Here is a 22479-nt window from a genome sequence, read left to right on the forward strand (position 1 = left end):
TCTCCCTGCACTAGCAATGACAAGTCCAAAATTCTACTGGAGGTAGCACTGGCCCTGCTGCGCTGTCACCAAGTCTGTGCTGTGCGCTGTGCTGGCCTTTGGCCCATATTGAAAAAGTTAAGGTGTTGATGCCATAAATTATTAAAATAATGCAACACAGGCATCAGGGTAGCTGCGTGCTTTAGGGGAGACCCAAACCCGCTGCACCTCTTAGGGGTGTCCTGTCACCCTAAAATCCTCTGGGCTCCATGGGAAACACCAGACCCCTTCTCAACTTACTGGTGTCCCTCACCCCCTGCACACCTCTGGAGATGCCCAAATTCCCTGCAAAACTGATGGGTGTCCCCAGGCCCCTGCACAACCGAGAGGTGACCCAAACCCTGTGCATGGCTCTAGGGGGCCCAGACATGACACTCAGGGAGGAGCAATGGGGCTGAGCCTGCTCCCTGTGTGTGTTCACCACGTGTCCCTGGGTGAACAGATACGGCCTGGGGACCAAATCCTCACTCTGCTCGTAAAGGATCCCAGGGTGCCACAGGCCCAGTCTCTGTTGGGATCTGAGCTCATCTCTCAGGCTATGGTGGACTTCCTTCTGTGCTGGTGCACAGTGCAGCCTCATTCCATTTTTCTCAAGGCAAGCACTAAGTTGATGGCTTCCCTCTTTTTGGGGCCGTGCCACTGGAGGAGGGCCAGGCCCAGGTGTGGCCCTGAGGGAAATGTGCCCTCAGCCCAGGGACGCTCAGCGTGGGCTCCCCCAGCCCCTCGGGGCCCCGCCGCTGCTCACAGCAGCCCCTGCCTGGCTCCTCCTGCCCACACCGTGGGCATCCACGGCTGCTCCCGCACACGGAGCTCAGCCAGTGCTGCTGCCCTGGGGCCTGTGCTGGGGGTAAACACTCAAACATAGCTGTGAAAACTCAATTTCTTTATTTGAACATAAAACTTCCGCCTAGGCGGTCAGGGGCTTCCCCTCTTCAGTTCTATCCAGAGAACAGCACGAGGGGACTCTGGGGCAGAGGGTCTCGTTTCGGAGGTGGGTGTGTCAAATTGGGCTCCAGACGTTTGTGCAGCCTCGCCAGAGCAGACGGGGACAGATGTGAAGAGCTGCGATGATAGGGCAGGTTCTCACTGCCTGAGGTGTTTGGCTCCAGTGGTGAAGCTCCAGAAGCGCTCCTGTGGAGAGAGGAGGTGTGTGAGGCCCCAGCTGGCGGTGGCACACAGGGACCCTCCTGCACAGCAGGGCCCAGAGCTGGCACGGCTGCCCAGCAGGGCTGGAGCTGCTGGCACACCTTGGCCCAGCTGCACAGCTGCCCCTCAAGGCCCCGGCCAGCAGGGCCTGGCTCTGGGCAGGGTCCCTGGCCACGAGCGGCCCCGCAGCGCCTCTGCCTTGCAAGGGCCCTCTGCTCCCTGCTCCTTCTCCTCCCCACCTTGCTGTGCCCCTGCCCGCTGCTCCTGGGGCTGCTCTTGGCCAGGCAGCCTCCGTGGGAGCCAGCCCTGGCTGCAGCCCCAGCGGCTCCCCAGGACAAGGCGCAGCAATTCAGAGCCCAAGGAAAGTACTGGGCAGCAGCAGAACCCTCAGCAGAGCTCTTTGGACAGCCACTGACTGTCCCCAGCTGCACAGCAGCCTCACTGCCAATACTCCCTGCCTACAGTAGACTTTACAGGAAGCTGTTTGAGGCAGAGATCAGCAAAACACTCACCGTTTTCTCTTCCAGCAATACCAGATTCCGGCATAGCACATTGTCAGGGAAAGTGCCCCACCAGCCACAATGGCCATTAACTTAATCAAGCAGTGTGGTCCCCAGCAGAAAGCTCTTCTCATTCTTTTCCACAACTCTTCATCAGGTGTTGTGGTGCCGGCTGCACCTGTGGGAGCAGTGGGAGCGTGAGCCCGTGCTGTGCTGCACTGCTGAGCTGCAGCACGGTGGGGACGGCCAGGACGGGCTCTGTTTCCCCAGAGCTGGGCCTGCAGGCACCTTGGGGCCCCTTGGCACAGGACTGCTCAGTACCCAAACCCCTGAGACTGCATGGCATAATTCCTCTATGCTGTACAGGTCTTCTCCAGGCAATACTTGTCAAAGAAACGGGGATAAGGAAAAAGCCCAGGGTGTTGGAACTGCTCCAGGGCCCACCCTCCTCCAATGTGCCGCCTCTCTGGATCTACCCAGAGACTGGGAAATTGCCGGGATCTGAGGGTGTGCATGGCCCCTGGTGCAGGTTGGGCTCCCTGCCAGCTGATGCCAAATGCCTTCCTGCAGAGCCTGGGGAGAAGCTGCAGCCAGGCCAGGCTGGCAAACAGCCCTGCAGGGCGGGGAAAGCAGCAGCGGGGCAGCCAGGCTGCCATGGATCCCTTCCTGCTGTGCCGGGCACGGCGTGTCCAGATGTGCAGGGAAAGGCCCCGGCTGCTGAGTGTCAGGACAAGGCTGAGGGACAGGCACCCACCACGGCGTCTGTCCAGTTCATTGAACAGATGGTCCAGATATTTGGATTTTTCCAGGGACTTACTATCTCATATAGGTTTTTCTTCCCTTCTCAGAGGACCTGAACAGAAAGTATTTCCATCTCCCAGCAATGGATGCCACAAAAGCAGGGCTCAGCCCGTGGGGTCAGCAGGGACACACTACTCACCCCTGCCATGGGAGCTGGGCTTGTGTGCAGTATCCAGCAAAGGAGCTGGGAAAGTCCTCCCTGCAGCCACACCTGTAACTCAACAGCCACAGAAGCTTCTGTCACCTCTGCTGATCTGCACGGGCAGCACTGAGGCACAGGAGCACTGAGGGGATGGTGCAGGGCGAGGGCACACACGGGCACGGCTCTGTCCTGGCACCTGCAGCGATGCCACCCTGGCCGAGCTGTGGGCTCTGAGCTGGCAGCTCTGCCAGGGGGAAAGGCCTTCACCTACCCTCACCATCTCCCAGAGGCTCAGTAATGGATTGGGTTTGGGAATCCAGATCATCTTCATCGTTAGGATAATCCTCATCATCAGGATCATCTTCACCAACAGAATCATCTTCACCAACAGGATAATCTTCATCATCATCTTCATCAACAAGTTCATCTGCAAAAACAGGCAGGACAGAACAGCTCCCATGGCTCTGCTGAAGAATCTCCTTCAGGCCGCAGTGGCAGTGAGTGCACCTGGGTGATTGGTGCCCTCCCAGCCACTCCCTCATCTCTGATTTCCACTCACGAGCAGGGGCAGGGGCAGCTCGTGCTGGCTGTGGCCCCACACAGAGGTGGAAGGAGTCCCTTGTGGGGCAGTCTGGGGTGAAAGGCTCCCTGGAGTTGCCAGCAGCTCTGAACTCAGCCCCAGGCAGGGCCAGGGCTTGGCAGGGGCAGAGGGAGCAGCTCAGGCTCCCTGGGGCTGCCAAAGGAGCTGGGCAAGGCACAGCCCCGGGGCACAGCCCTGGGCCCGGCCCCTTCCCTCCCTGCTCTTCTCCGTGGCTGCACAGAGCACTCGCAAGGACACCCTGGCATTGCCCACGGGAAGAGGATTGACAGCTCAATGCTCCTTCCTGCCACTGCCAGCGATCCTGTGGGATCACTGTTGGGCACCAGAGTAGAAATTTCCAGGCTAAGACTTCCAGGATCCATCAAACTTCAGAGGATCTTAAGGCACATGGCTCATGAACATTATTCTTGACCGTGATTACACTTGAACAGTGATTACTGTGTTAGGAAAGGGTTGCTGATAACTTACCTTCACCAAGCTCCAAGATCCTTATACCACGGTTTACCAGTGTTTCCAAATTATGCAAGTTACGATGCCGGTCTAGAAGGAAGCACAGATGGGAACCATTCCATATTGTGCTAGGAGACCCTTCTACAGGGAAATGAGCACTGAAAGGGGGTCAAGTAATGCTGTGTTGCTGCACTGCCAAGCAGCAGAGATGGCAGCTCAAGCCTCAGCAGGGCCCAGGCCCAGAGGCACAGCAATTACCTCCTGTGGCTGTGCGTGGCATGGCCTCCCTTCCTGCAGCAGAGGCTGGAACAGAGCCTCTGCTTCCTCCGGGAAATGCCTCCTTCTGCACTGCCACTCTGTCCAGTTCTGGAGAAAGAAAAAGGGACATCTGGATCAGATGGAACCTTTACCATGGGGGAAGTGGCATCTTCGAAGCAATGCTTGTCTAAGTCATGGAAAAAGTTCAAGAGAAAGGCCAGGTTATTTGGGCTGGGCCTCCCTCCCTCTTTGAAACAGCTGCCCCTCCAGATGTGTTCCTAGAATGGGAAATTGCCGGGATCTGAGGGTGTGCATGGCCCGTGGTGCAGGTTGGGCTCCCTGCCAGCTGATGCCAAATGCCTTCCTGCAGAGCCTGGGGAGAAGCTGCAGCCAGGCCAGGCTGGCAAACAGCCCTGCAGGGCGGGGAAAGCAGCAGCGGGGCAGCCAGGCTGCCATGGATCCCTTCCTGCTGTGCCGGGCACGGCGTGTCCAGATGTGCAGGGAAAGGCCCCGGCTGCTGAGTGTCAGGACAAGGCTGAGGGACAGGCACCCACCTCGGCGTCTCTCCAGATCACTCAGCATCTTCTTGGTGTGTTTGGATGCCCCTGCGGACTTGTTGCCTCTTGTATGTTTGTACTTCCCAGTTGGAGGACCTGAACAGAAAGTATTTCAGTTTACCAGGAATGGATCCCACAAAAGCAGGGCTCAGCCCGTGGGGTCAGCAGGGACACACTACTCACCCCTGCGATGGGAGCTGGGCTTGTGTGCAGGAACCAGCAAAGGAGCCTGAAAAGGCCTCCCTGCAGGCACACCTGTAACTCAACAGCCACAGAAGCTTCTGTCACCTGGTTCCTGCCAGGTTGTCAATGATCATTCATTTAGGAACATTGATAACATACCTGCAGGAGGCTTCCGAGGCTGCAAATCCTCATGGAGCCAAGGTGCTGGAGAAGCCTTTCCAGCATCCCAGTCTAGAAGGGAGCAGAGATGAGAACCATTTCCATGCTGTGCTGGGATCCCCTTCTGCCTTAGGGAACTGGGCACTGCAAGGGGGTCGGGTAAGGCCGTGGCAGCCAGATGTGAATGGACATGGCCAAAGGTGCCGAGGGGCCTGGGGAGCTCTGGGCTGCCTCTGGTCACTCTCCACACTCTTTGCAGGCCCTGTGCAACATCCCTGCAGGGCAGGCACTGGCAAGCAGCAGAGATGGCAGCTCAAGCCTCACCAAGGCCCAGGGGCACAGCAATTACCTCCTGTGGCTGTGCCTGGCATGGCCTCCCTTCCTGCAGCAGAGGCTGGAACAGAGCCTCTGCTTCCTCCGGGAAGTTCCGTCTTCAGCACAGTCTCTCCTTTCATTTCTGGAAAAAGAAAGACTTGGATCAGATGGAACCAACCTTGTTTTTGAAGGTGGCTTTTACAGGAGTCAATACTTGTCATAAACATTGATAAGGATCAAGAAAACACTCAGGTTCTTGGCGTGGACCAGGGGTCTCCCTCCCTCCCTCAAAACTGGTGCCCCACTTGAGCTGCTGGAATGGGAAATTGCCGGGATCTGAGGGTGTGCATGGCCCGTGGTGCAGGTTGGGTTCCCTGCCAGCTGATGCCAAATGCCTTCCTGCAGAGCCTGGGGAGAAGCTGCAGCCAGGCCAGGCTGGCAAACAGCCCTGCAGGGCGGGAAAGCAGCAGCGGGGCAGCCAGGCTGCCATGGATCCCTTCCTGCTGTGCCGGGCACGGCGTGTCCAGATGTGCAGGGAAAGGCCTCGGCTGCTGAGTGTCAGGACAAGGCTGAGGGACACAGACCCACCTTGTCCTGCCTGCAGCACGTCCTTCACCGTTTGCCTCATGACTTCCGATGGCTCATGGGGTTTCTTGCGTCCTGCAGCTTTGTACTTCCCAGTTGGAGGACCTTAGAGCAAAGAATTTCCATTTCCCAGGAATGGATCCCACAAAAGCAGGGCTCATCCTGTGGGGTCAGCAGGGACACACTACTCACCCCTGCGATGGGAGCTGGGCTTGTGTGCAGTATCCAGCAAAGGAGCTGGGAAAGTCCTCCCTGCAGCCACACCTGTAACTCAACAGCCACAGAAGCTTCTGTCACCTCTGCTGATCTGCACGGGCAGCACTGAGGCACAGGAGCACTGAGGGGATGGTGCAGGGCGAGGGCACACACGGGCACGGCTCTGTCCTGGCACCTGCAGCGATGCCCCCCTGGCCGAGCTGTGGGTTCTGGGCTGGCAGCTCTGCCAGGGGGAAAGGCCTTCACCTACCCTCACCATCTCCCAGAGAAGAAATCCTGAACGTGGGTTGGGACGCCAGATCTCCTTCACCAACAGGCTTGGCTGCAAAGAAAGGCAGGACAGAAGAGCTCCCGTGGCACTGTAGGAGATCCTCAGGCTCCCTGGGGCTGCCAAAGGAGCTGGGCAAGGCACAGCCCCGGGGCACAGCCCTGGGCCCGGCCCCTTCCCTCCCTGCTCTTCTCCGTGGCTGCACAGAGCACTCGCAAGGACACCCTGGCATTGCCCACGGGAAGAGGATTGACAGCTCAATGCTCCTTCCTGCCACTGCCAGCGATCCTGTGGGATCACCCAGGGCTGCACAAGGGAGCAGGGAAAGGTTTCCAGAACCATCAACCTTCAGAGGAACTTAAGGGAAACTTAATAGAAATGTGCTCTTGCCACACTGGCACATATGATTCTGTCAAGGAAGGTGCATTGCAAACTTGCCTCCAGCATCTGGCAAGGTCTTCAAACCACCATTCGCCAGCATTTCCAAATAGTCCATGTCACGTTCCCAATCTAGAAGGGAGCAGAGATCAGAACCATTTCCATGGAGTGCTGGGACTCCCTTCTGCCTTAGGGAACTGGGCACTGCAAGGGGGTCGGGTAAGGCCGTGGCAGCCAGATGTGAATGGACATGGCCAAAGGTGCCGAGGGGCCTGGGGAGCTCTGGGCTGCCTCTGGTCACTCTCCACACTCTTTGCAGGCCCTGTGCAGCATCCCTGCAGGGCAGGCACTGGCAAGCAGCAGAGATGGCAGCTCAAGCCTCAGCAGGGCCCAGAGGCACAGCAGTTACCTCCTGTGGCTGTGCCTGGCATGGCCTCCCTTCCTGCAGCAGAGGCTGGAACAGAGCCTCTGCTTCCTCCGGGAAACCTCGCCTTCAGCACATCCTCTGCTTGGATCTCTGGAGAAAGTAAGGAGGACAGATGGATCAGATTTGGCTGTTCCCCAATGGGAAGGTGGAATCTTCAGGAGGCAGTGCCTGTCCAAGTCATGGTAAGGTTCACGAAGTCATCTAAGCTTTGGAGCCTGGACAGGGCGTCCCTCCCTCATTGAAACAGCCCCTACACTGGATCTACCCAGAGACTGGGAAATTGCCGGGATCTGAGGGCGTGCATGGCCCGTGGTGCAGGTTGGGCTCCCTGCCAGCTGATGCCAAATGCCTTCCTGCAGAGCCTGGGGAGAAGCTGCAGCCAGGCCAGGCTGGCAAACAGCCCTGCAGGGCGGGGAAAGCAGCAGCGGGGCAGCCAGGCTGCCATGGATCCCTTCCTGCTGTGCCGGGCACGGCGTGTCCAGATGTGCAGGGAAAGGCCCCGGCTGCTGAGTGTCAGGACAAGGCTGAGGGACAGGCACCCACCACGGCGTCTCTCCAGATCACTCAGCATCTGGCCCAGGTATTTGTATGTCTTCGGGGACCTTTTGAGTCTTGTAGGTTTGTTCCTCCCTGTTGGAGGGCCTTAATGCAAAGTATTTGCATTATCCCAGGAATGTATCGCAGAAATTTAGGGCTCAGCCTGTGGGGTCCGCAGGGACACACTACTCACCCCTGCCATGGGAGCTCAGCTTCTGTGCAGGAACCAACAAAGGCTCTGGAGAATTCCTCCCTGCAGGCACACCTGTAACTCAACATCCACAGAAGCTTTTGTCACCTGGTTCCTGCCAGGTTGTCAATGATCATTCATTTAGGAACATTGATAACATACCTGCAGGAGGCTTCCAGGGCTGCAAATCCTCATGGAGCCAAGGTGCTGGAGAAGCCTTTCCAGCATCCCAGTCTAGAAGAGAGCAGAGATGAGAACCATTTCCAAGCTGTGCTGGGATCCCCTTCTGCCTTAGAGAACTGGGCACTGCAAGGGATTCAGGTAAGGCCGTGGCAGCCAGATGTGAATGGACATGGCCAAAGGTGCAGAGGGCCCTGGGGAGCTCTGGGCTGCCTCTGGTCACTCTCTACACTCTTTGCAGGCCCTGTGCAGCATCCCTGGAGGGGCAGCTGGAGCTGCCCAGGGCCCCAGGGGGCTCCCTCCCTCCCACAGAGGAAACCCTGCCCACAGCCCTGGGGAAAAGCATCCCCAAGGCTTCCCGGGGAGAAGGGAGGGCTGTCCCGGGAAAGGGGAGCCAGGCCGCCGGCTCACCTGCTCCCCACGCTGGCCACGGAGCAGCCTGGGCAGCCCTGGCACGCAGGGCCACTGCCAGCAGGAGCAGGAGGAAGAGGCGCAGAGCACGGGCCATGGTGCCTTGCCCTCTGCCAGTCCCGCAGCTCTTGCTGCCACCGCTGTCCCGACACCGCTGTCCCAAGGTCAGCACCGCTGCTGCCGCCGCCGCTGCTGCCGCTGCAGCTGTGCTCAGGCACCGAGTGCTCGGTCGCTGTGGTGCTGTGCAACCACGGGGCTCTGGGCCCTCTGTGACCTCACAGCCTGCTGTGACCTCAGCCTGCTGTCACCTCACAGCCTGCTGTGACCTCAGCCTGCTGTGACCTCAGCCTGCTGTCACCTCACACCCTGCTGTGACCTCAGAGCCTGCTGTGACCTCAAGGCTGAGGTTGGAATGGATCTCAAGAGGTGGTCTTCCAATGAGGGGAGTATGTCCCTCCAGGCAGCTTTGGGGAATCTGGGTTTTTTTCACAAGAACTGAGTTATATGACATTGGACAAGTGAGACATTTGAGGGTTCTCCCTGCACTAGCAATGACAAGTCCAAAATTCTACTGGAGGTAGCACTGGCCCTGCTGCGCTGTCACCAAGTCTGTGCTGTGCGCTGTGCTGGCCTTTGGCCCATATTGAAAAAGTTAAGGTGTTGATGCCATAAATTATTAAAATAATGCAACACAGGCATCAGGGTAGCTGCGTGCTTTAGGGGAGACCCAAACCCGCTGCACCTCTTAGGGGTGTCCTGTCACCCTAAAATCCTCTGGGCTCCATGGGAAACACCAGACCCCTTCTCAACTTACTGGTGTCCCTCACCCCCTGCACACCTCTGGAGATGCCCAAATTCCCTGCAAAACTGATGGGTGTCCCCAGGCCCCTGCACAACCGAGAGGTGACCCAAACCCTGTGCATGGCTCTAGGGGGCCCAGACATGACACTCAGGGAGGAGCAATGGGGCTGAGCCTGCTCCCTGTGTGTGTTCACCACGTGTCCCTGGGTGAACAGATACGGCCTGGGGACCAAATCCTCACTCTGCTCGTAAAGGATCCCAGGGTGCCACAGGCCCAGTCTCTGTTGGGATCTGAGCTCATCTCTCAGGCTATGGTGGACTTCCTTCTGTGCTGGTGCACAGTGCAGCCTCATTCCATTTTTCTCAAGGCAAGCACTAAGTTGATGGCTTCCCTCTTTTTGGGGCCGTGCCACTGGAGGAGGGCCAGGCCCAGGTGTGGCCCTGAGGGAAATGTGCCCTCAGCCCAGGGACGCTCAGCGTGGGCTCCCCCAGCCCCTCGGGGCCCCGCCGCTGCTCACAGCAGCCCCTGCCTGGCTCCTCCTGCCCACACCGTGGGCATCCACGGCTGCTCCCGCACACGGAGCTCAGCCAGTGCTGCTGCCCTGGGGCCTGTGCTGGGGGGTAAACACTCAAACATAGCTGTGAAAACTCAATTTCTTTATTTGAACATAAAACTTCCGCCTAGGCGGTCAGGGGCTTCCCCTCTTCAGTTCTATCCAGAGAACAGCACGAGGGGACTCTGGGGCAGAGGGTCTCGTTTCGGAGGCGGGTGTGTCAAATTGGGCTCCAGACGTTTGTGCAGCCTCGCCAGAGCAGACGGGGACAGATGTGAAGAGCTGCGATGATAGGGCAGGTTCTCACTGCCTGAGGTGTTTGGCTCCAGTGGTGAAGCTCCAGAAGCGCTCCTGTGGAGAGAGGAGGTGTGTGAGGCCCCAGCTGGCGGTGGCACACAGGGACCCTCCTGCACAGCAGGGCCCAGAGCTGGCACGGCTGCCCAGCAGGGCTGGAGCTGCTGGCACACCTTGGCCCAGCTGCACAGCTGCCCCTCAAGGCCCCGGCCAGCAGGGCCTGGCTCTGGGCAGGGTCCCTGGCCACGAGCGGCCCCGCAGCGCCTCTGCCTTGCAAGGGCCCTCTGCTCCCTGCTCCTTCTCCTCCCCACCTTGCTGTGCCCCTGCCCGCTGCTCCTGGGGCTGCTCTTGGCCAGGCAGCCTCCGTGGGAGCCAGCCCTGGCTGCAGCCCCAGCGGCTCCCCAGGACAAGGCGCAGCAATTCAGAGCCCAAGGAAAGCACTGGGCAGCAGCAGAACCCTCAGCAGAGCTCTTTGGACAGCCACTGACTGTCCCCAGCTGCACAGCAGCCTCACTGCCAATACTCCCTGCCTACAGTAGACTTTACAGGAAGCTGTTTGAGGCAGAGATCAGCAAAACACTCACCGTTTTCTCTTCCAGCAATACCAGATTCCGGCATAGCACATTGTCAGGGAAAGTGCCCCACCAGCCACAATGGCCATTAACTTAATCAAGCAGTGTGGTCCCCAGCAGAAAGCTCTTCTCATTCTTTTCCACAACTCTTCATCAGGTGTTGTGGTGCCGGCTGCACCTGTGGGAGCAGTGGGAGCGTGAGCCCGTGCTGTGCTGCACTGCTGAGCTGCAGCACGGTGGGTATGGCCAGGACGGGCTCTGTTTCCCCAGAGCTGGGCCTGCAGGCACCTTGGGGCCCCTTGGCACAGGACTGCTCAGTACCCAAACCCCTGAGACTGCATGGCATAATTCCTCTATGCTGTACAGGTCTTCTCCAGGCAATACTTGTCAAAGAAACGGGGATAAGGAAAAAGCCCAGGGTGTTGGAACTGCTCCAGGGCCCACCCTCCTCCAATGTGCCGCCTCTCTGGATCTACTCAGAGACTGGGAAATTGCCGGGATCTGAGGGTGTGCATGGCCCCTGGTGCAGGTTGGGCTCCCTGCCAGCTGATGCCAAATGCCTTCCTGCAGAGCCTGGGGAGAAGCTGCAGCCAGGCCAGGCTGGCAAACAGCCCTGCAGGGCGGGAAAGCAGCAGCGGGGCAGCCAGGCTGCCATGGATCCCTTCCTGCTGTGCCGGGCACGGCGTGTCCAGATGTGCAGGGAAAGGCCCCGGCTGCTGAGTGTCAGGACAAGGCTGAGGGACAGGCACCCACCACGGCGTCTGTCCAGTTCATTGAACAGATGGTCCAGATATTTGGATTTTTCCAGGGACTTACTATCTCATATAGGTTTTTCTTCCCTTCTCAGAGGACCTGAACAGAAAGTATTTCCATCTCCCAGCAATGGATGCCACAAAAGCAGGGCTCAGCCCGTGGGGTCAGCAGGGACACACTACTCACCCCTGCCATGGGAGCTGGGCTTGTGTGCAGTATCCAGCAAAGGAGCTGGGAAAGTCCTCCCTGCAGCCACACCTGTAACTCAACAGCCACAGAAGCTTCTGTCACCTCTGCTGATCTGCACGGGCAGCACTGAGGCACAGGAGCACTGAGGGGATGGTGCAGGGCGAGGGCACACACGGGCACGGCTCTGTCCTGGCACCTGCAGCGATGCCACCCTGGCCGAGCTGTGGGCTCTGAGCTGGCAGCTCTGCCAGGGGGAAAGGCCTTCACCTACCCTCACCATCTCCCAGAGGCTCAGTAATGGATTGGGTTTGGGAATCCAGATCATCTTCATCGTTAGGATAATCCTCATCATCAGGATCATCTTCACCAACAGAATCATCTTCACCAACAGGATAATCTTCATCATCATCTTCATCAACAAGTTCATCTGCAAAAACAGGCAGGACAGAACAGCTCCCATGGCTCTGCTGAAGAATCTCCTTCAGGCCGCAGTGGCAGTGAGTGCACCTGGGTGATTGGTGCCCTCCCAGCCACTCCCTCATCTCTGATTTCCACTCACGAGCAGGGGCAGGGGCAGCTCGTGCTGGCTGTGGCCCCACACAGAGGTGGAAGGAGTCCCTTGTGGGGCAGTCTGGGGTGAAAGGCTCCCTGGAGTTGCCAGCAGCTCTGAACTCAGCCCCAGGCAGGGCCAGGGCTTGGCAGGGGCAGAGGGAGCAGCTCAGGCTCCCTGGGGCTGCCAAAGGAGCTGGGCAAGGCACAGCCCCGGGGCACAGCCCTGGGCCCGGCCCCTTCCCTCCCTGCTCTTCTCCGTGGCTGCACAGAGCACTCGCAAGGACACCCTGGCATTGCCCACGGGAAGAGGATTGACAGCTCAATGCTCCTTCCTGCCACTGCCAGCGATCCTGTGGGATCACTGTTGGGCACCAGAGTAGAAATTTCCAGGCTAAGACTTCCAGGATCCATCAAACTTCAGAGGATCTTAAGGCACATGGCTCATGAACATTATTCTTGACCGTGATTACACTTGAACAGTGATTACTGTGTTAGGAAAGGGTTGCTGATAACTTACCTTCACCAAGCTCCAAGATCCTTATACCACGGTTTACCAGTGTTTCCAAATTATGCAAGTTACGATGCCGGTCTAGAAGGAAGCACAGATGGGAACCATTCCATATTGTGCTAGGAGACCCTTCTACAGGGAAATGAGCACTGAAAGGGGGTCAAGTAATGCTGTGTTGCTGCACTGCCAAGCAGCAGAGATGGCAGCTCAAGCCTCAGCAGGGCCCAGGCCCAGAGGCACAGCAATTACCTCCTGTGGCTGTGCGTGGCATGGCCTCCCTTCCTGCAGCAGAGGCTGGAACAGAGCCTCTGCTTCCTCCGGGAAATGCCTCCTTCTGCACTGCCACTCTGTCCAGTTCTGGAGAAAGAAAAAGGGACATCTGGATCAGATGGAACCTTTACCATGGGGGAAGTGGCATCTTCGAAGCAATGCTTGTCTAAGTCATGGAAAAAGTTCAAGAGAAAGGCCAGGTTATTTGGGCTGGGCCTCCCTCCCTCTTTGAAACAGCTGCCCCTCCAGATGTGTTCCTAGAATGGGAAATTGCCGGGATCTGAGGGTGTGCATGGCCCGTGGTGCAGGTTGGGCTCCCTGCCAGCTGATGCCAAATGCCTTCCTGCAGAGCCTGGGGAGAAGCTGCAGCCAGGCCAGGCTGGCAAACAGCCCTGCAGGGCGGGAAAGCAGCAGCAGGGCAGCCAGGCTGCCATGGATCCCTTCCTGCTGTGCCGGGCACGGCGTGTCCAGATGTGCAGGGAAAGGCCCCGGCTGCTGAGTGTCAGGACAAGGCTGAGGGACAGGCACCCACCACGGCGTCTCTCCAGATCACTCAGCATCTTCTTGGTGTGTTTGGATGCCCCTGCGGACTTGTTGCCTCTTGTATGTTTGTACTTCCCAGTTGGAGGACCTGAACAGAAAGTTTTTCAGTTTACCAGGAATGGATCCCACAAAAGCAGGGCTCAGCCCGTGGGGTCAGCAGGGACACACTACTCACCCCTGCGATGGGAGCTGGGCTTGTGTGCAGGAACCAGCAAAGGAGCCTGAAAAGGCCTCCCTGCAGGCACACCTGTAACTCAACAGCCACAGAAGCTTCTGTCACCTGGTTCCTGCCAGGTTGTCAATGATCATTCATTTAGGAACATTGATAACATACCTGCAGGAGGCTTCCGAGGCTGCAAATCCTCATGGAGCCAAGGTGCTGGAGAAGCCTTTCCAGCATCCCAGTCTAGAAGGGAGCAGAGATCAGAACCATTTCCATGCTGTGCTGGGATCCCCTTCTGCCTTAGGGAACTGGGCACTGCAAGGGGGTCGGGTAAGGCCGTGGCAGCCAGATGTGAATGGACATGGCCAAAGGTGCCGAGGGGCCTGGGGAGCTCTGGGCTGCCTCTGGTCACTCTCCACACTCTTTGCAGGCCCTGTGCAACATCCCTGCAGGGCAGGCACTGGCAAGCAGCAGAGATGGCAGCTCAAGCCTCACCAAGGCCCAGGGGCACAGCAATTACCTCCTGTGACTGTGCCTGGCATGGCCTCCCTTCCTGCAGCAGAGGCTGGAACAGAGCCTCTGCTTCCTCCGGGAAGTTCCGTCTTCAGCACAGTCTCTCCTTTCATTTCTGGAAAAAGAAAGACTTGGATCAGATGGAACCAACCTTGTTTTTGAAGGTGGCTTTTACAGGAGTCAATACTTGTCATAAACATTGATAAGGATCAAGAAAACACTCAGGTTCTTGGCGTGGACCAGGGGTCTCCCTCCCTCCCTCAAAACTGGTGCCCCACTTGAGCTGCTGGAATGGGAAATTGCCGGGATCTGAGGGTGTGCATGGCCCCTGGTGCAGGTTGGGCTCCCTGCCAGCTGATGCCAAATGCCTTCCTGCAGAGCCTGGGGAGAAGCTGCAGCCAGGCCAGGCTGGCAAACAGCCCTGCAGGGCGGGAAAGCAGCAGCGGGGCAGCCAGGCTGCCATGGATCCCTTCCTGCTGTGCCGGGCACGGCGTGTCCAGATGTGCAGGGAAAGGCCTCGGCTGCTGAGTGTCAGGACAAGGCTGAGGGACACAGACCCACCTTGTCCTGCCTGCAGCACGTCCTTCACCGTTTGCCTCATGACTGCCGATGGCTCATGGGGTTTCTTGCGTCCTGCAGCTTTGTACTTCCCAGTTGGAGGACCTTAGAGCAAAGAATTTCCATTTCCCAGGAATGGATCCCGCAAAAGCAGGGCTCAGGCCGTGGCTTCAGCAGGGACACACTACTCACCCCTGCGATGGGAGCTGGGCTTGTGTGCAGTATCCAGCAAAGGAGCTGGGAAAGTCCTCCCTGCAGCCACACCTGTAACTCAACAGCCACAGAAGCTTCTGTCACCTCTGCTGATCTGCACGGGCAGCACTGAGGCACAGGAGCACTGAGGGGATGGTGCAGGGCGAGGGCACACACGGGCACGGCTCTGTCCTGGCACCTGCAGCGATGCCCCCCTGGCCGAGCTGTGGGCTCTGAGCTGGCAGCTCTGCCAGGGGGAAAGGCCTTCACCTACCCTCACCATCTCCCAGAGAGAAAATCCTGAACGTGGGTTGGGACGCCAGATCCCCTTCACCAACAGGCTTGGCTGCAAAGAAAGGCAGGACAGAAGAGCTCCCGTGGCACTGTAGGAGATCCTCAGGCTCCCTGGGACTGCCAAAGGAGCTGGGCAAGGCACAGCCCCGGGGCACAGCCCTGGGCCCGGCCCCTTCCCTCCCTGCTCTTCTCCGTGGCTGCACAGAGCACTCGCAAGGACACCCTGGCATTGCCCACGGGAAGAGGATTGACAGCTCAATGCTCCTTCCTGACACTGCCAGCGATCCTGTGGGATCACCCAGGGCTGCACAAGGGAGCAGGGAAATGTTTCCAGAATCCATCAACCTTCAGAGGAACTTAAGGGAAACTTAATAGAAATGTGCTCTTGCCACACTGGCACATATGATTCTGTCAAGGAAGGTGCATTGCAAACTTGCCTCCAGCATCTGGCAAGGTCTTCAAACCACCATTCGCCAGCATTTCCAAATAGTCCATGTCACGTTCCCAATCTAGAAGGGAGCAGAGATGAGAACCATTTCCATGGAGTGCTGGGACTCCCTTCTGCCTTAGGGAACTGGGCACTGCAAGGGGTTCAGGTAAGGCCGTGGCAGCCAGATGTGAATGGACATGGCCAAAGGTGCCGAGGGGCCTGGGGAGCTCTGGGCTGCCTCTGGTCACTCTCCACACTCTTTGCAGGCCCTGTGCAGCATCCCTGCAGGGCAGGCACTGGCAAGCAGCAGAGATGGCAGCTCAAGCCTCAGCAGGGCCCAGAGGCACAGCAGTTACCTCCTGTGGCTGTGCCTGGCATGGCCTCCCTTCCTGCAGCAGAGGCTGGAACAGAGCCTCTGCTTCCTCCGGGAAACCTCGCCTTCAGCACATCCTCTGCTTGCATCTCTGGAGAAAGTAAGGAGGACAGATGGATCAGATTTGGCTGTTCCCCAATGGGAAGGTGGAATCTTCAGGAGGCAGTGCCTGTCCAAGTCATGGTAAGGTTCACGAAGTCATCTAAGCTTTGGAGCCTGGACAGGGCGTCCCTCCCTCATTGAAACAGCCCCTACACTGGATCTACCCAGAGACTGGGAAATTGCCGGGATCTGAGGGCGTGCATGGCCCGTGGTGCAGGTTGGGCTCCCTGCCAGCTGATGCCAAATGCCTTCCTGCAGAGCCTGGGGAGAAGCTGCAGCCAGGCCAGGCTGGCAAACAGCCCTGCAGGGCGGGAAAGCAGCAGCGGGGCAGCCAGGCTGCCATGGATCCCTTCCTGCTGTGCCGGGCACGGCGTGTCCAGATGTGCAGGGAAAGGCCCCGGCTGCTGAGTGTCAGGACAAGGCTGAGGGACAGGCACCCACCACGGCGTCTCTCCAGATCACTCAGCATCTGGCCCAGGTATTTGTATGTCTTCGGGGACCTTTTGAGTCTTGTAGGTTTGTTCCTCCCTGTTGGAGGGCCTTAATGCAAAGTATTTGCATTATCCCAGGAATGTATCGCAGAAATTTAGGGCTCAGCCTGTGGGGTCCGCAGGGACACACTACTCACCCCTGCCATGGGAGCTCAGCTTCTGTGCAGGAACCAACAAAGGCTCTGGAGAATTCCTCCCTGCAGGCACACCTGTAACTCAACATCCACAGAAGCTTTTGTCACCTGGTTCCTGCCAGGTTGTCAATGATCATTCATTTAGGAACATTGATAACATACCTGCAGGAGGCTTCCAGGGCTGCAAATCCTCATGGAGCCAAGGTGCTGGAGAAGCCTTTCCAGCATCCCAGTCTAGAAGAGAGCAGAGATGAGAACCATTTCCAAGCTGTGCTGGGATCCCCTTCTGCCTTAGAGAACTGGGCACTGCAAGGGATTCAGGTAAGGCCGTGGCAGCCAGATGTGAATGGACATGGCCAAAGGTGCAGAGGGCCCTGGGGAGCTCTGGGCTGCCTCTGGTCACTCTCTACACTCTTTGCAGGCCCTGTGCAGCATCCCTGGAGGGGCAGCTGGAGCTGCCCAGGGCCCCAGGGGGCTCCCTCCCTCCCGCAGAGGAAACCCTGCCCACAGCCCTGGGGAAAAGCATCCCCAAGGCTTCCCGGGGAGAAGGGAGGGCTGTCCCGGGAAAGGGGAGCCAGGCCGCCGGCTCACCTGCTCCCCACGCTGGCCACGGAGCAGCCTGGGCAGCCCTGGCACGCAGGGCCACTGCCAGCAGGAGCAGGAGGAAGAGGCGCAGAGCACGGGCCATGGTGCCTTGCCCTCTGCCAGTCCCGCAGCTCTTGCTGCCACCGCTGTCCCGACACCGCTGTCCCAAGGTCAGCACCGCTGCTGCCGCCGCCGCTGCTGCCGCTGCAGCTGTGCTCAGGCACCGAGTGCTCGGTCGCTGTGGTGCTGTGCAACCACGGGGCTCTGGGCCCTCTGTGAGCTCAGAGCCTGCTGTGACCTCAGCCTGCTGTCACCTCACAGCCTGCTGTCACCTCAGAGCCTGCTGTGACCTCAGCCTGCTGTCACCTCACAGCCTGCTGTGACCTCAGAGCCTGCTGTGACCTCAAGGCTGAGGTTGGAATGGATCTCAAGAGGTGGTCTTCCAATGAGGGGAGTATGTCCCTCCAGGCAGCTTTGGGGAATCTGGGTTTTTTTCACAAGAACTGAGTTATATGACATTGGACAAGTGAGACATTTGAGGGTTCTCCCTGCACTAGCAATGACAAGTCCAAAATTCTACTGGAGGTAGCACTGGCCCTGCTGCGCTGTCACCAAGTCTGTGCTGTGCGCTGTGCTGGCCTTTGGCCCATATTGAAAAAGTTAAGGTGTTGATGCCATAAATTATTAAAATAATGCAACACAGGCATCAGGGTAGCTGCGTGCTTTAGGGGAGACCCAAACCTGCTGCACCTCTTAGGGGTGTCCTCAGTCACCCTAAAATCCTCTGGGCTCCATGGGAAACACCAGACCCCTTCTCAACTTACTGGTGTCCCTCACCCCCTGCACACCTCTGGAGATGCCCAAATTCCCTGCAAAACTGATGGGTGTCCCCAGGCCCCTGCACCATCGAGAGGTGACCCAAACCCTGTGCATGGCTCTAGGGGGCCCAGACATGACACTCAGGGAGGAGCAATGGGGCTGAGCCTGCTCCCTGTGTGTGTTCACCACGTGTCCCTGGGTGAACAGATACGGCCTGGGGACCAAATCCGCACTCTGCTCGTAAAGGATCCCAGGGTGCCACAGGCCCAGTCTCTGTTGGGATCTGAGCTCATCTCTCAGGCTATGGTGGACTTCCTTCTGTGCTGGTGCACAGTGCAGCCTCATTCCATTTTTCTCAAGGCAAGCACTAAGTTGATGGCTTCCCTCTTTTTGGGGCCGTGCCACTGGAGGAGGGCCAGGCCCAGGTGGTGGCCCTGAGGGAAATGTGCCCTCAGCCCAGGGACGCTCAGCGTGGGCTCCCCCAGCCCCTCGGGGCCCCGCCGCTGCTCACAGCAGCCCCTGCCTGGCTCCTCCTGCCCACACCGTGGGCATCCACGGCTGCTCCCGCACACGGAGCTCAGCCAGTGCTGCTGCCCTGGGGCCTGTGCTGGGGGTAAACACTCAAACATAGCTGTGAAAACTCAATTTCTTTATTTGAACATAAAACTTCCGCCTAGGCGGTCAGGGGCTTCCCCTCTTCAGTTCTATCCAGAGAACAGCACGAGGGGACTCTGGGGCAGAGGGTCTCGTTTCGGAGGTGGGTGTGTCAAGTTGGGCTCCAGACGTTTGTGCAGCCTCGCCAGAGCAGACGGGGACAGATGTGAAGAGCTGCGATGATAGGGCAGGTTCTCACTGCCTGAGGTGTTTGGCTCCAGTGGTGAAGCTCCAGAAGCGCTCCTGTGGAGAGAGGAGGTGTGTGAGGCCCCAGCTGGCGGTGGCACACAGGGACCCTCCTGCACAGCAGGGCCCAGAGCTGGCACGGCTGCCCAGCAGGGCTGGAGCTGCTGGCACACCTTGGCCCAGCTGCACAGCTGCCCCTCAAGGCCCCGGCCAGCAGGGCCTGGCTCTGGGCAGGGTCCCTGGCCACGAGCGGCCCCGCAGCGCCTCTGCCTTGCAAGGGCCCTCTGCTCCCTGCTCCTTCTCCTCCCCACCTTGCTGTGCCCCTGCCCGCTGCTCCTGGGGCTGCTCTTGGCCAGGCAGCCTCCGTGGGAGCCAGCCCTGGCTGCAGCCCCAGCGGCTCCCCAGGACAAGGCGCAGCAATTCAGAGCCCAAGGAAAGCACTGGGCAGCAGCAGAACCCTCAGCAGAGCTCTTTGGACAGCCACTGACTGTCCCCAGCTGCACAGCAGCCTCACTGCCAATACTCCCTGCCTACAGTAGACTTTACAGGAAGCTGTTTGAGGCAGAGATCAGCAAAACACTCACCATTTTCTCTTCCAGCAATACCAGATTCCGGCATAGCACATTGTCAGGGAAAGTGCCCCACCAGCCACAATGGCCATTAACTTAATCAAGCAGTGTGGTCCCCAGCAGAAAGCTCTTCTCATTCTTTTCCACAACTCTTCATCAGGTGTTGTGGTGCCGGCTGCACCTGTGGGAGCAGTGGGAGCGTGAGCCCGTGCTGTGCTGCACTGCTGAGCTGCAGCACGGTGGGGACGGCCAGGACGGGCTCTGTTTCCCCAGAGCTGGGCCTGCAGGCACCTTGGGGCCCCTTGGCACAGGACTGCTCAGTACCCAAACCCCTGAGACTGCATGGCATAATTCCTCTATGCTGTACAGGTCTTCTCCAGGCAATACTTGTCAAAGAAACGGGGATAAGGAAAAAGCCCAGGGTGTTGGAACTGCTCCAGGGCCCACCCTCCTCCAATGTGCCGCCTCTCTGGATCTACCCAGAGACTGGGAAATTGCCGGGATCTGAGGGTGTGCATGGCCCCTGGTGCAGGTTGGGCTCCCTGCCAGCTGATGCCAAATGCCTTCCTGCAGAGCCTGGGGAGAAGCTGCAGCCAGGCCAGGCTGGCAAACAGCCCTGCAGGGCGGGAAAGCAGCAGCGGGGCAGCCAGGCTGCCATGGATCCCTTCCTGCTGTGCCGGGCACGGCGTGTCCAGATGTGCAGGGAAAGGCCCCGGCTGCTGAGTGTCAGGACAAGGCTGAGGGACAGGCACCCACCACGGCGTCTGTCCAGTTCATTGAACAGATGGTCCAGATATTTGGATTTTTCCAGGGACTTACTATCTCATATAGGTTTTTCTTCCCTTCTCAGAGGACCTGAACAGAAAGTATTTCCATCTCCCAGCAATGGATGCCACAAAAGCAGGGCTCAGCCCGTGGGGTCAGCAGGGACACACTACTCACCCCTGCGATGGGAGCTGGGCTTGTGTGCAGTATCCAGCAAAGGAGCTGGGAAAGTCCTCCCTGCAGCCACACCTGTAACTCAACAGCCACAGAAGCTTCTGTCACCTCTGCTGATCTGCACGGGCAGCACTGAGGCACAGGAGCACTGAGGGGATGGTGCAGGGCGAGGGCACACACGGGCACGGCTCTGTCCTGGCACCTGCAGCGATGCCCCCCTGGCCGAGCTGTGGGCTCTGAGCTGGCAGCTCTGCCAGGGGGAAAGGCCTTCACCTACCCTCACCATCTCCGAGAGGCTCAGTAATGGATTGGGTTTGGGAATCCAGATCATCTTCATCGTTAGGATAATCCTCATCATCAGGATCATCTTCACCAACAGAATCATCTTCACCAACAGGATAATCTTCATCATCATCTTCATCAACAAGTTCATCTGCAAAAACAGGCAGGACAGAACAGCTCCCATGGCTCTGCTGAAGAATCTCCTTCAGGCCGCAGTGGCAGTGAGTGCACCTGGGTGATTGGTGCCCTCCCAGCCACTCCCTCATCTCTGATTTCCACTCACGAGCAGGGGCAGGGGCAGCTCGTGCTGGCTGTGGCCCCACACAGAGGTGGAAGGAGTCCCTTGTGGGGCAGTCTGGGGTGAAAGGCTCCCTGGAGTTGCCAGCAGCTCTGAACTCAGCCCCAGGCAGGGCCAGGGCTTGGCAGGGGCAGAGGGAGCAGCTCAGGCTCCCTGGGGCTGCCAAAGGAGCTGGGCAAGGCACAGCCCCGGGGCACAGCCCTGGGCCCGGCCCCTTCCCTCCCTGCTCTTCTCCGTGGCTGCACAGAGCACTCGCAAGGACACCCTGGCATTGCCCACGGGAAGAGGATTGACAGCTCAATGCTCCTTCCTGCCACTGCCAGCGATCCTGTGGGATCACTGTTGGGCACCAGAGTAGAAATTTCCAGGCTAAGACTTCCAGGATCCATCAAACTTCAGAGGATCTTAAGGCACATGGCTCATGAACATTATTCTTGACCGTGATTACACTTGAACAGTGATTACTGTGTTAGGAAAGGGTTGCTGATAACTTACCTTCACCAAGCTCCAAGATCCTTATACCACGGTTTACCAGTGTTTCCAAATTATGCAAGTTACGATGCCGGTCTAGAAGGAAGCACAGATGGGAACCATTCCATATTGTGCTAGGAGACCCTTCTACAGGGAAATGAGCACTGAAAGGGGGTCAAGTAATGCTGTGTTGCTGCACTGCCAAGCAGCAGAGATGGCAGCTCAAGCCTCAGCAGGGCCCAGGCCCAGAGGCACAGCAATTACCTCCTGTGGCTGTGCGTGGCATGGCCTCCCTTCCTGCAGCAGAGGCTGGAACAGAGCCTCTGCTTCCTCCGGGAAATGCCTCCTTCTGCACTGCCACTCTGTCCAGTTCTGGAGAAAGAAAAAGGGACATCTGGATCAGATGGAACCTTTACCATGGGGGAAGTGGCATCTTCGAAGCAATGCTTGTCTAAGTCATGGAAAAAGTTCAAGAGAAAGGCCAGGTTATTTGGGCTGGGCCTCCCTCCCTCTTTGAAACAGCTGCCCCTCCAGATGTGTTCCTAGAATGGGAAATTGCCGGGATCTGAGGGTGTGCATGGCCCCTGGTGCAGGTTGGGTTCCCTGCCAGCTGATGCCAAATGCCTTCCTGCAGAGCCTGGGGAGAAGCTGCAGCCAGGCCAGGCTGGCAAACAGCCCTGCAGGGCGGGAAAGCAGCAGCGGGGCAGCCAGGCTGCCATGGATCCCTTCCTGCTGTGCCGGGCACGGCGTGTCCAGATGTGCAGGGAAAGGCCCCGGCTGCTGAGTGTCAGGACAAGGCTGAGGGACAGGCACCCACCACGGCGTCTCTCCAGATCACTCAGCATCTTCTTGGTGTGTTTGGATGCCCCTGCGGACTTGTTGCCTCTTGTATGTTTGTACTTCCCAGTTGGAGGACCTGAACAGAAAGTATTTCAGTTTACCAGGAATGGATCCCACAAAAGCAGGGCTCAGCCCGTGGGGTCAGCAGGGACACACTACTCACCCCTGCGATGGGAGCTGGGCTTGTGTGCAGGAACCAGCAAAGGA

The sequence above is a fragment of the Prinia subflava genome, chromosome 14, assembly GCF_021018805.1.
Source record: "Prinia subflava isolate CZ2003 ecotype Zambia chromosome 14, Cam_Psub_1.2, whole genome shotgun sequence".
Taxonomy (NCBI): domain Eukaryota; kingdom Metazoa; phylum Chordata; class Aves; order Passeriformes; family Cisticolidae; genus Prinia; species Prinia subflava.